Consider the following 15,092-nt stretch of genomic DNA (forward strand, 5'->3'; position numbering starts at 1 on the left):
GAAATACCCAGTCCTTTCACTGAAGGAGCTCAGAGTACAAGAGGAAATATAGGTACATAAACCTCATTTCTGGGCAGTAAGTTCCCATCACCTTCAATCACTTGGTACATCTTATATTTTGTGACATCCTTCAAGATGTGAACTTTGTCTATACTCTCAGTACTCTGGGTGCCAAGAGAACACAATGAACGTGCAACTAACCCAGACTAAAGGGTCAGGGGGTGCTTTGTAGGGGAAGATGAGATTCATGGAAGGACAAAGAGCAAGTATGATTTCAAACCAAAACTGAGGGGAAGGAGAAGGCATGGTTACTGCAAACTGAGAGACACATAATTGCATGGAAGAGAGGTTTAGAGGCAAGAGCTGGGTATCACAGAAAGTGCAATGTGACAACCACAGACTGAAAATGGAAAATAAAGCTATAGGGGAAATCATGAAAAACCTTTTAACTATGCCAAGGGGTATGGATTGACACGACTCTTTGAGAAAGAGTTAAGAACCAGATATCTGGCAGAGCATCAGTGTAGACAGCCTGAGGGAAGACCTGGTAGGAAACTCTTACTAAACTACAGGAATGCATGAGAGGACATGAAATGAGGTGTGGAGAGGCCACTGTGCATGGGGGCACTCAGTCCATGAGGATCTGAGCAGAAGACAGAGATGAAAAGGAATTAATAGCTTCATAGGAGGCAGATTCATGGGAACTGGTTGTGAGGAATTTAGATAACACCAGTATGCACCTTTGGAATTATAGTCATGTTAGAAGTTCAAATTCTATGAGCTACCATTTACGGAGTATTAGCAGACAGGGTATATAATCTCAATTTACCCATACAACTTTAAAAAGTAGTAATCTTATTTTTCCACAGAGGACCTTAAAGCTCAGAAATGTTTGTAACTTGTCCAAGGTCACAAAGCACAGTAGGATTTGAGATTAAAATTTTCCTGCCTTCCTAGCCATCAACTAGAGAAAATAATGTCAAAGAATTTCTGATATCATCCTGGAAGGGCAGGCAGAAAAGACTGCATGTGCTGCTCACTTAATTTTCCTTAAAAATAATAATTGGGTCCACTGCACAGTTATATCTCGATTCCATACCAACTTGTGTATTCTTTAAAGGTAAGAGAGGGAGGGGCTGCAAAGGTACTAATAAATAATAAAAATAATAATACTAACAATAATTTTATTTACTAACATGCATAGGTCTCAGCAAATCAGGCACCCTCAATGAACAAAATATTTATAAGCTGTATAAACATACATTGCATCAGATTGGAAGTATTACATTGTATACAAGAAATGGAGAAGTTTTTTAAAATTAATTAGAATAGCAAAAATCACAATGAGTTCAGAAATTATTTATGTAGGCTGTCACATACACTCCCACTGTAAATTAGCGGTATTAGTTAATGGACACATTAAAAGTTCTACCATTCATTTAATATTTCCAGGCTGTACCAGAGATTGCAACAATGCATTAGCCTCATTCCCTTGGCACAAGTGTGTTGGTTTATGACCGCAAATGCCTTTGTACAGGACACATATGTAATGAGAAACTTCAAAATAAAATATCTTGTTTTATATTGGTCTCTACGAAACTAAAATATTGCCAAAACCTAAATTTCCCACTATTCCATAGTCAAACATCAGGAGCAGAGAAAATACTTGAATATGCCCAAAACGTAGAGCTAAGAAAACACCACAAAAGTACTTTAAGCGATTTTTTAATAGTGAAAGCACCCCTCCCAATTGCCTGCTAACTATCCTCAGATTTTACCATCACTTTGCATTCCCAAGGTCCAGAAATGAAGTCTTGCCCTGCAGACCTATTTTATTCCCATTTTTCTACCCTGAATTAAAGGCACCACTTGTATAACCCCCCTCCCAAACGAACAACTCTGCACTAGCTTCCTCTGCTCTTTCTCTCCTCCCCTTGGCCACAGTTCCCTGGTCTTTCTGGAGAAGGCCTCATATCCATTCCTTCCTTCCCTCTCATTGCACACAATCTCACTCCTTCCTTATTATGGTTTCCTGGGACACTGTGGCACTATCCAAGATGGTCTTCATGCCAAATCTGTCACTCTTGTCAAATGCATCTAATAAGAAGGTACCAGAAAGTGTTCCCATGGAGCATTTCAAAAATCTCTGAATAGGTAATACATATTTGTGATATGAAATTCAAAATGTATTTAGAGTTAAATGTATGTCTCCCTCTTAGACCTGCCCTCAGCTACCAACTTCCCTTCCTGAAGGCAAATTATCAGCTTCTTGTGTTCTCTCTAGAGATAGTCTACTTACGTATAATAACTATGTGCATTCTTGAGGTTTAAAGACATAAAAATGTGTGTGCACACAGAGTAACATTTTATAAATGCAACTGTTCCACATATGAGTTTCCCACTAAATAAAACTTGAAGTCAAGTATGTATTGTCATACTTAGAACTGAATCATTCTTTTTCACGCCTGCATAGTATTACATTGTGTAATATATTTCATAATTCAGTCCAATTCAGCTGTAATTTGCACATTTGGGTTGTTTTGAATCATTTGATATTATAATGTATACACAATACCCTTTTACATATGTCTTTGCACATATAAACAGGACATTTCAATATGCCCAACCCCAACTCTGGATCATGAGTGTAGTGAAGGCTCTGCTGAAGATTTGAAAATCTCTCTTTAAAACTTATTCTGTGAAGTGGGTAATTTGTTTACATTGTGTTAAGAGATTTTTTTCTATAATGGCTTTGAGGAGAGTAACATCAGTCCTTGCTGATGGGGATGCTTCTACCCATCCCCATAAGCCACTTATTCTCTAAAAACATTTGTTTATATGAACACTTCATCTGGACAAACAAAACCAAACCACAATTCTTTCAAGGGCTCCAATGGAAGAAGCTGCTTTGACCTGACAGCTTTTCTCACACTGTAGGCCCAATAAACAGAGAAGATCTAGTAGTTTTGTTGAACAACTGGGAAAAATTATTAATTTTTATTTATTGGTAAGATTCCAGAAAAAAAAGGGAATAAAAAGGCCTAACATTTGTGCAGAAACCAGACCACAGAGGCCAAAACCTCAGCCCATTATTCCTATAAACATGAGATCTACAATACATAGAGTGCTTTGACTCTTCCTGCTAAACATTAGTGGCAGGCCTATGTGACTTCTGGTTACTCATCCAGTAGTACCCACTGTCAGACCTTCGTACCAAATAGTACTATGCTAGATTATCATAGAGCATTAATAGAATGTGTAAAAAGGGTCCCATCAGCAAAGGCAAGAATCCCTACCACCCAGACTATGTCACTGGGCAGTGCCTAGGGTCTGGAGCAAAGCAGGCCATCACTCAGTCTAAGGGGTCATCAAGTCCTGATGTCAAGGGTCAGTGCCGTACCTTCTACTCACTACTCTCTTTAACCTCTGCATTGAGTTCCATAAAAGTATGGGCAGCTTTCCAGATGGTTCTGAGAAAGATAGCTGGTTGACCCTCCTCTCCAACCCTGAGCTAACATAACCTGAGGTCCAGAACTGTCCAAAAGCCTTCAGATCTGCTGCCAGCAAGTCTCAACCTGTGTAAACAGCAAGACTAAAAAGAAAATATATACAAATAAAAATATCCAGCTGGATAACACTCAACTTACCTGCTGTCAATAAAAAGATCATGCTTCTGACTTCACCCATTTGCTGCAGACTACACTATAATTTGTTTTCTATAAGTACAAACCTAAATTTATCTTCATATATTGAGATTTGATCTAGGCCAAGTTTAAACTGGGTTCAGAGACTACAAAAATGTGTAAGACAGAAACTATTGAAATAAAAGCCTCTTTTTGCCAACAATTAACTTATAACTTTCTCATCAGGAAATTAAATTCTTACCTGACATCAAGGAAGACTACTGAGAAAGACTAAAATTGTTACATCTTTCTTGCTCCATAAAGATGATTAGCCTAATGACCATGAAAATCAATACTCTACAATAAGCGAGGAGCCTAATCCTTGCTAGCTGTCACACTGTTCAACATAAACTTTCCTCTTGCTTGTAGGTAATGAGGATTCACCAGGATTGGCCAGACTACAACCCAACCTATTAAAAATGGTAGGCCCTCCCTTATCTGTTTACTGTGATTGTATTCTTAATCACAGGAGCCTGAAAATTCTAATATGCCACTCATTTTCATGGAAAGAGCACAGAGTTTAAAATATTAACTATGTTCCTTTACATAAGTTTACACAAATTAAGCTCTCTGAAAATCACCTCCTTCATCTGTTGAATGAAAGGAAAGATACTTCATTGGTTTATTGAGATAATGAAATTACTCATTACTCCTTATTATAGGCTATAACAAAGGATTTAGGAACAAATGAAGACTCATTTTTTTTTCATCTAAATTTCAAGTACATGTTAATTCTTTAAAACCTTATAGAATAGTAGGCTTTCCTTGGTACTATTCTAATATTTATTAATATTCAAAGCTAACCTAAAATTATTTTAATGTCTTTTTTTAAGATGTTGATGCATTTACATTGCCCAATGAAGCCAAAATCTGAGAGGTATAACAATGCATTCTCATTTTTAGAGTATCTCATATGGGAGGCAAGGCCCATATGAGAGTCACCAATGAGAACATGGTATGAGGGACACAGAGGCCCTTTCCTGGGAACACATAACTTAGGCCTCATCAGGTCATTTAAGACTCTACCAGGCTCAGATTGCTCACAAAACAGAGGGTTGCAAACATCTTTGGGATTTTCTCGAGAATTTAAGCACTGTTGTTTTCTAATATTTCTAATTTCTTAACAGTGCACCAAAGATTCTGGCTTCTTAGAAGATTTGAAACTTCAAAATTCTTACGAAACAACACCATCATAGCTAATGCAGAATTCCAAGATACTAAACCCATTCTGAGCTTGTTCAGATGGTCGTTGGGATCAGATACTCTTTAGCTAATATTCATACAGTGTTTTATTTAAAAATTTTTTTTATTATTGCCAGTAGCTCACTTTCATATATTAAGTCCCTATTCCAGGTACTTACGTAAGACAAGATTTTGTCTTTTATGGAGTCTGAAGCTTCAGTCTATACCACAAATGGTTATCAGAAATCAGGGTAACTCTAAATGAATGTGGGACTAAAAAGCCTTCACTAAAACTTCAACCATATAAAGACCACAATGAAGTTCAAGTAAATCCAGTAGGACTTCTTCAAGCGGTGCATGGTGCATCAGTGGATGAATCAGTCTGGTAATAAGTGAATAAAATTTCACTATACTCTGCACAACTTAGAAGCCTGTGCCTGCCAGGATGGTTGGTGGGACTGGGGCTGCTGGTTCAAAATTTAAGACATGTTGGCCAGTTTTTCACATAGAATCTCTCAGGGACGAAATGGAAGTTTCAATGCCATATAGCTATAAGTACTGCAGGATCATGTTGACAGTGACAGCACCAGCTCAGAAATGTCTATTTGACACCTGTGAAAAGCCTTATACATTGAATCTATGCAGGAAATACAATTTATAACTTGTTCCAAGACCAGTAAGGCTGTGTGGCATGAGGCTGTTCATGTGGGAGTTGTAACATGCAGACGCACTAGAAAAGTCAATCCTCCAAGATACAAGGCTAACACTAGATCAACTTTTCATCTGGACAGCAGTTTTCCATTGGCCTTGCACAAGGGGCTTAAGGCTAAAAGTCTCGCAGGGAATCAACTCACCTCATCCAGGCCAGGGATAAGAAGTTCTGTCTGATTGCCATATTTTGGTCTCAGAAATACTGGTAAGGAGCATGTTTGTGAAGAACAGACAAAGAGGTCCCAAGGAGTCTGTCTATGGAGTCCTGAGTAGGCGGGGCCTCAGGTTTAGGAGACTATATAATTCCCTCTCTTTCCTATGGCATGAGTCCCTGTAATATCAGTTTCCAGTACCAGTTGGGAGGTGACTCCTTGTCTATTGTATCCGAGGATACTTTATGGACAGGGACATGTTCCCAAAGGCAGGCACCATCTCCTTCTAAATTTATTTTCATTCAAGTTAAATCTTTTTTTAGAATTTGTTGCTCAATTGCCAGTTCTTTTTAATCACCACTGAATATTTAGAATCTAACACAATGTCTGAGACATACCGTAAATTCCCAATACATCTTTTCTAAACAAATGAGTTCTAAGAAAAGTCCTGAAAGTAGTGGAGGATGGGGTGGGAAATGCACCAGCCTGTGAAGATAGGAAAAGAGCTGGAGGCAGCAAGTTGAAGGTTCCTGATCAGGAGCACCATGTTCTTCCTTAGTCATAGACCTTTAGTGAGACCAGGCACAGCACAAGGGAAAAGTAATGCCAAGCAAAGCAACTTACAGTGATACCCTGCCCGGACCTCCAGTGACACAGCTCTTTAGCCCCCTCTGCCAACTTTTTCATAGTGTATATTCAGATCTGTCAGACCCTTTGATGAAGCTGATCTATATTCTGAGATTCATTACCATGATCTGACTTTTGCAAACAAGCCCAAGATTCCAAGAGCCCCAAAGTTGGCATAATTCTCAAGGCATGCTCATTGGGTCTTGCCTTACTTTACAGAAAGCCCATTTGGAAGATTTATGTTAGACTACTAGAGAGGTAGAGAATTCAGGAAATTACTGCCAAGATTTATGGATGGTTTCTAGTGAAGATGGAGACAAGGGCACTGTTCTTCCACCTATAACTTATCTTCACCCCAAAACTTCAATCTAGCTAAAAAAGGACCAATGATTTCTTAATGCCCTGGGACTAAATGAAAAGACACATATGAGAAGCCCACAAAGAAAATGACAAGACATGTCATTTTTAAAAGTCCCTAATGTCTAAGATACAGAAATAGGAATACAAATTTCAAGTTAAACTCATAAATTATCAGCTTTCATAGTAGAAAGCCATCTGCATTGTATATAAATCAATTTTAAAAGGCAAAACAACAGGCACTTAAAATGCATCATATGGTATCATTTTAGGGTGTTATAAAATATTATAAGCAACATAGAGATAAAAATATGAGGTCTACTGCTACCAGGCATCTAATAAATATATAAGTAAAGGTGATGCCACAGCAATGATTAATGAGAGGCAGGAATGTGCTTTTTAAAGTCTTGTTGGCATAAAAATAGTCTGTGACATTATACAAAGACTTCAGGAGTATATTATGTAAAACCAATATCAAGGGAAAAGATGAGAAAACTGTGTTCTGGACTAAAACATGAAATGATACTGTTTGGTCCAAAAAAAAACTAGAGTTTACAAATATCACTCATTCACTCAACAAGAACTTCTTTCATTTATTCATCAAATAACAATTGGCTTTCTTCTGTGTTCCAAACACTGTGTTAGCCTTGGGGATCCGGTGAAGATACAGCCTTTGGATCTACAAGGAAATTTCAGTCTCTACCAACTCTTCTCACCATTCCCTCATACAAACCCCATGTCAAGATGTCTCTGACAGATCATGAAGAATGGTTATTTATCTCTTGCTAAGTAGTTTAGTGGGGCAGCCTGTGTAAAGGGTCTGGAATACTGCCCAGCAATCTCTAAACCTACTCCTCCTTGCCTACCCCAACAAACACCAAGAGCCTTCTCAGCTATTAGCCATCCAACCTTGAGGAATTCATCTCAGCACTTTTGAACTTGAGCCTGCTCTCAGAGCTCTCCCGTGAAGTCCCTTTCAACTGACAGAAAAGAAGATGACTAAAGATTTCTAATAATGGGCAGGGTCATTACCTCACAAGGGGCCTGTTCTATCAGATGGTGTAAGTTAGAAAGTTCTTTATGTTGAGCTGAAATTGTCCCTCTCGTGAATTCAACCACAGGTCTTTGTACTGCATGTGGCAGTAACACAAAACCAATCTACTGCTTCTCATACAAGGCAATTCCCCGAATATTAAAAAGATACTTGTCACATTTTCCCAAATCTTTAAAATAAAAAGTGTCCTATAATGCCAATGGATCCCATAATTCCCAGACCTTTTTATAATATTGGTTATCTTCCTCTGTGAGCTCTTTAGCCAATATTCTTCTATAAGATACAGTGCCAAGAATATAATATAATATTATAGATTTGTGGTCAGACCAGCGAGTGCTTTTGATACATCTGATAATGCAGTCTAAGATTATCATTGTTTTGAAGCAGAAAAGACAAAGAAGCCAGGAAAAAACAATTAATGCAATATTATCAGAACCACATTTATCTAAAGCTTCAGAATAAAGAGGCAGGGTTGCAAAGTGGTCAAGAGTAAGGATTGAGGGCACATGACCTAGATGGGTCAGACTTCAGTTATTCCATATATTAGCTGTTAGCCTCTCTGTTTCAGAGTCCTCATCTACTGTTATGGTTTAGGTATTAGGTGTCCCTCAAAAACTCATGTGTGAGATAATGCAAGAACATTCAGAGGTGAAATGATTCGGTTATAAAAGTCTTCACCCAATCAGTGAACTAATCCCCTAATGGGATTAACTGAAGGCAGGTAGAGTGTGGCTGGAGCAGGTGGGCACTGGAGGTGTGGCTTTGGGGTATATATTTTGTATTTGAGTGGAGTCTATGCTTCCTGGTGTGATGTCTTGAGCTGGTACCATCTGCCACACTCTTCCACCATGATGTTCTGTCTGACCTTGAGCCCCAAATGGAGACAGCTGTCTATTGATTGAGACCCCTGAAACTGCAAGCCCCCAAAGAAACTTTCCTCCTCTAAAATTGTTCTTGTCAGGTCTCTTGGTCACAACAGCAAAAACATCTATCAAGTGGAAATTATAGTAGTTCTTACTTTATAGGACTGATAATAAAGCATTAGATTAATTATCAGGTATAAAGCAGTTAGAACAAGAACATGGTAGTTCCAACAAATATTACCAAATAAGATAGGCAACTTGTTATTCTAAGTAATTATTTATTTGGGTGACAAATACCTTTTGAGTGATGTGCAGTGACAAATAATATGAAAAGAAAATAACTTTTAGTTACTTCCTTTGAAACTAAATATTGAGCTATTAATGGATAAAAGCAAACTGACACTTTCTTGGGTTCAAAGGATTTGATGTCCCTCTTCAGAGAGATGAACTGAACTATGTCAACTGAGAGAAAACTAAAAGGAAAAATACAATAAACAGAAGTAACCATTAAAGAAACAAATTCTTAAGAACATTTTCTTCCCTCCCATTAATACCCAGCCTTTTCACTTAAATGATACTATGAATGCATGATTTCTGGCATGTTATGTGCGGGAAGAGTATGTTCTCTTTGCATTTTGGCTTCTTTTAAGTTCTTTTTAAAACCTCCCAGGAAGAATCATAATCAAATGCTAATCAATTTTCATTATATCTGTTGGGGCAAGTGACCCCTGAACTGAAATGGCTCTTGGTTCCAGTGCTCATTTAGATTTAAAAATAAGAACTCTCACATAGTGCCTGCATGTTACTGCACATCCCTCAGAGTGCAGATGTGCAGTAACTGTGAGATTTCACATATATACCCCTGCAGCCTGCACACTGAAAATACTAAGGATGGTTAAATAAATAAATGACCTATGATTCTTTCTTAGTTAAACAAACACACAAAATACATATGCTACTTTCTCTGCAAACTTCTATAAGAAGTTTTAACAATGCCAATACAATACTTCCTTTAAAATGACTCTTTTGTTTAAAGTTTAGTTTAATCTCCACTAAAAGTTAAGGGAAAAAATTTTTAAGGAAAACAGCTATTTGAATAGCAGGTTTTGAAGTTGAACACATAGCCTGTGGTGCCATTCAAATCATTGAAAAGCTCTTCTTTAACAAAAAACATTTACCTAATAAGGTACAATTATTTCACTCATTACTGAAGGATTGTTTTTCCCAATAATACTTTTTAAATAAGAGATGAACATGGAAATAGATCTTAACTGTGACTCTGAAAGACAGGCAAGATGAAATGTTTTCTCAAAAGGAAGTTCATCCAGTTTGCCTAGGTTGGTTCCACAATTTAGCTATTGTGAATCGTGCTGCTATAAACATTGATTGCCTGTGTCCCTGCTGTTTTTAAGTCCTTTGGGTATAGACCAAGGAGATGAATGGATTTTTTTAAATGTGGTATATATATACAATGGAATATTACTCAGCAATAAAAGAGAATAGAATCATGGCATTTGCAGGTAAATGGATAGAGTTGGAGAAGATAATGCTAAGTGAAGTTAGCCAATCCCGAAAAACCAAATGCTGAATATTTTTTCTGATATAAGGAGGCTCACTCATAGTGGGGTAGGGAGGGTGAGCATGGGAGGAATAGACAAACTCTAGATAGGGCAGAGGGGTGGGAGGGGAAGAGAGAGGGGATGGGTTAGAAATGATGGTGGAATGAGATGGACATTATTATCCAAAGTACATGTATGAAGACAGGAATGGTGTGAAGATACTTTGTATATAACCAGAGATATCAAAAATTGTGCTCTATATGTGTAATATGAATTGTAATGCATTCTTCTGTCATATATAACAAATTAGAATAAAAGAATTTTTAAAAAAGAAAGTTCATCCACACATTCCTTCAAAATTCCCAAACTTTTAGAATTTGGCAACATGGTGCCACTTGTGAAGGAAATAGAAGGATGACACAATCAGGATAGTAATAGCCACGAGCATTAGTTAAACTGCATGTGCTGATCACCGCACTAAGTAGTTTAGTGTGTTCTCACAACTGATTTGATCCTCATAACCCTAAGGAGCAGATACTATTGTTATCCTCAATACAGGTGATAAACTTGAATTTAAAGTGCTAATAAATATGTACAAGGCCACAAAACTGGCTGAGCCAAGATCCAAATCGAGGCTATTTGACTTCATAATCTGAGCTCCTATCCTCTGCAATTTAATAAATTTAAAAAATGGGCATATACACTCCTGATTAGCAAGAAAAAGACAAAGAGAGCACAGGATATGGAAGGAAAGATCTTCAGTGGATTAAATAAAGGGTAATGAAAGGAAGAGATGGGGAACAGAATAGGAAAGATAGTGGAATGAATTGGACATAACTTTCCTATGTTCATATATGAATACACCACCAGTGAATCTCCACATCACGTACAACCACACGATGGGATCCTAAATAGAATAAGTTATACTCCATATATGTATACTATGTCAAAATATATTCTACTGTAATTGTATCTAAAAAGAACAAATAAAAATAAATAAAAGCCAATGAATTAAAAAGAGAGAGAGAGGAAGAAAAGAGAGAAAAAAGAAAAGCAGATGTAAAAATCATAGTATAAGGTGGAAGGAATGCTGCGTGATAGGTAAGGGCCCTACATTGACCATCGGGAAGTCTGGAGCCCTTTCCCAGGTGGCACCAGTGTGACCCAGGGGAAATCAATCCTTTTCAGGTGATTATAAAAGACAACATTCACATACAGAATAGGGGTGTTAATGAGAAAATGTTATAATGAAAACGAAAACTCCAAAACACCATATAGATATCATTCAACTAAAAGGAAAATAATTTGTAATGCGTAACAAAAAAGAATAATATATAAAGACCCTCACAATCATAGAAAATGTGATGGTAGAACTTAAACTACAAGTAAATTAATGAACATAAACCTAAATACCCGTAAAATGACCATAAGGAGAGTAGGGATTGTCCCTTTCTATTCCCTACTCCCATCAATGCCACCTAACTTCACAAATGCCTTAAATGTTAGCAGGTTTGTTGTTATCTACTGCAGAAGATCCTCAAAACCACAAAATTAAACTGTGATCAAAAGTAGCCCAATTGAAGACAATTAAAAACTGGTTTGTATTTGTGTGTGTGTGTACATGTTTGAATTTATTATATACAATTATTTCAATATTGTAAGATCTGGAGAAGAGAAACCTGACTATGCTGTGTAACCTACAGAAATTTTGAAATAAATGAGCTTTGTTATAAGCCACTATGTTTGTAGTAGTTTATTATAGTCATAGAAAACTAATACAATACCCAAGATGATTTAGACAACTGAAAAACAAGACAATTATTAACTCAAGTTGGGAGAGGGAGACTATGGAAGAAAGGAAAATAAGTCATGCTGTATATACATTTTAAATCATGCCTACAAATCCTGTGACACTACTGTCTTGTTGTCTAAGTCCCTTCCACTCGCAGTGGGACCAGCTTCAGTGATTTGCTCATACCAATCAAAAGCAGTAGATAATTCTGAGCAGCTACTGGGTTAGGCCAGTTGCTACCCTGCTCCCTGGAACCCATTTTATAGAGTTCAGCAGTGGATTTTCAGGCAAAACATAAGTTGTCTATTTTCTACTTACTATTTATAGATTTTCCACATCCTACTATCCTCATCAGTAGATCATCCTGAGGGACTTCAAGCAGAAGAGGGACAGCTATAAAGAAGCAGGATTTGGCCATCCCTGGATTCTTCAGACATGACACTATCACGCCTCAACATTAACCTCTGACCTACAATAGCTAAAATAACAGCACCATAATCTAGAAAGGCAGGATATTTAAATATTTAAAGACAGGGAAGATAGTCAATTATCAGTTGAGAACATGCCTTTTTCTCCATTTTACACCCTTGAATGTTTTATCAGATCCATTTGCTGTAAAAACCCTAAGCAATCTGCAAAAAGTATTAGTCCCTACATTTCTAGAAGGGCAAACTTCAGAAATAACATTTGGCTGAATGAAGAAACTTCTTGAAAATATTTCAACAAAACAAGTCTTCCCAAGCCTAAAAAAAGAACTCTCAACTTATTAATTAAAATCAACAATATTTATAAGGTCTAGCAGAGCTTGTAATAAAAATACATGCTTAGCTAAGCATAAAGCACAATATGTAGATTCTATAAGAAACATATAACAGAAGAGACCACACATAGTTGGAGGACAAGAAAGAGCTGTATGTAGAAAAAATATGAAAACCTCCCCAAACTCAGCTTCTTCAGTTCCCCTTGCCTTTAATCCAAGCCCTAGACCTTGTCTTCACCTAAAATTATCCCATTCTTCAAACTTGAAACCCTCTTTCAGATTAACTCTGGTTCCCTGTTAGGGGGAACCCTTGTCCCCACCTCCACAAGTCCCTATAGAGGACAGAACTACTGTTTCTTCCCCAGGGGAAACAAGTGGCTGATCTAGATGGTAGGGCTTCGAGGTTCTTTCCTCCACCCTCCCATTCCTTCTCCGGGGAGGAAGGAGGAATGAGCCACATTTCCACCTTAGGCCTCCAACAATTTTTGAGAAGCCCTGAATTCAATAGGAACTGGAAACAACAAAGTAGTATCTGACTACCTTGCATTTTATTCTCCAAAGCTGAGAATGCAGAGGGGGGAAATATGGATGAATTATTCATTCCCCCAAACACCCAGCAATCCCTTTCTCTTTCTATCCAAAATGACCTATAAACCACCAACTTGGATCAATTCAATTGTTCTCTAATGTCATTTAAAGAATATGTAATAAGCATAGGGATTAGGAACATTACAAAAAGGGTTCTTTAATCTTTGCAGGACTCTATTGACTACTTAGTAATCTCTGTTCATTTTCAATGCTCTGTAGAAGCCATTCCAAACCTTCCTGAACTCTCACAGCAGATACCCTTAGCCTTCAATTTCACTGAGAACAGGGTAGTATTTGGGATTGACGTACAAGAGCCTCAGGCCTCCAAAAGCCTTCCTGCCCTGTTCAGTGCTAGCTCTTAACCTGTGCTCTGAGGCCTGCGCCCTTCACCTTACTTGATGACTTTGCTCCATCAATTAATTAGTCTCTCTCTGTCCTGAGTCTTTGACACTTGGTTCCACCAGTTTTTTCCTCTCTTCAAAACCCTCTTTAAAAACAAAGCAAAAGAACAACAAAACCACAACTCTCTTCTACCCTAGACATTCTTCTAGCTGTACCTGTCATCCTTTTAACAGCCAAGCTTTAGAAAAAAGCTAGCTCTGTCTGCCTTTTTACTTTGCATTCCTAGAGTAGCCAAGCGGGTGCTACCCCTCCACCAAAGCAACTCATGTCAACAAGGCAAATGAGTTCACAAATTCAACCACCACTTTTCAGTTCTTTGACTTGACCCTCTACAACTTCCATCTTGAAACGGTCCCCCTTTGGGTATTTATAACATCACTCCTTCCCAGCTCTCCTTTACTTAAGAAAGCTCTCAGTCTCCACTGCTCAGATCTTACATTTTAACATTTTCCCAGGATTCTATTCTGGGCTTTCCTCTTCTTAAACTAAACTCTCCCTGGGGAAGGGGGAGAGGGAGAGGAATATTTACACTATGAATTATCCCTCATGCCCATAAATCAATAAGACTAAATCTGAATTTGTTTGCTTCCTCCCTTACCCTTCCCTCTACCAGCACTAACCTCCATCCCTCACTTCTCCCTCTACAGAGCTCTCTGTATTTGTTTATCTGGCTGTCCCCCCTGCCGTGGCATGCCCAGAGGATGGACATAGCCCACTAGTGTCAGCAGTGGTAGTGGCTTCTCGGGGTGGGGATTGGGAGTGTGACAGAAGCAAAGCATCTTAGGGGAGCTAAGGAATGTGCAGTTATAAATGGGACCCCACATGAGCTTCACTGAACTGTGAAGATCTGAAGGGAAATTATAGACAGACGCATATACATACATCTCTGAGTTTCTTGTGTTTAGCATTAGTGCCTGGCACACAGTAGCCACTCAATTTATATTTTTTTGAATTAAAGAAATAAAAGAAGAATGGGATACCTGGAATAAGTCTGAAGAACTGATAGGATTTCAACAGCTGCAGAAGGAGGAGGAATCATTCAAGTCAAGGGAACAGGAAAAGCTCAGGCAGAAGTTGCCCCAGGGGTGGGACGCATAAGGACCAATAATGTCAGGAACTCTGTGAGGCTGAGGCAGGATATTACAAGGCTTTCCCTCTGAGTTGGGGTTGTACTATACATGCAATGGGGAACAAGTTCGTTTTTTTTTTTTAAAAGAAGTCATTTGTGATTGGAAAAGAAGAAACTGGAACAGAAGACACCTCTTAAACAGCTCTTGAATGAATGAACTAAGTGAGAAGAAATGAAGGCCTGAACTGTGGCAACTTCCTGAACAACAGCAACAGGAGTAAAAACGGGAGAGA

At 38.1% G+C, this 15,092-nt stretch overlaps 1 protein-coding gene across 8 annotated transcripts in view; it reads right to left on the reverse strand.

Annotated features, from left to right (window-relative positions):
* Positions 1–15,092, reverse strand: part of Dgkh (diacylglycerol kinase eta) — a 190,827-nt gene that overhangs the window by 87,860 nt on the left and 87,875 nt on the right. The window lies entirely within an intron of this gene.

This window comes from Marmota marmota, unplaced genomic scaffold, assembly GCF_001458135.2.
Source record: "Marmota marmota marmota unplaced genomic scaffold, marMar, whole genome shotgun sequence".
Classification (NCBI taxonomy): domain Eukaryota; kingdom Metazoa; phylum Chordata; class Mammalia; order Rodentia; family Sciuridae; genus Marmota; species Marmota marmota.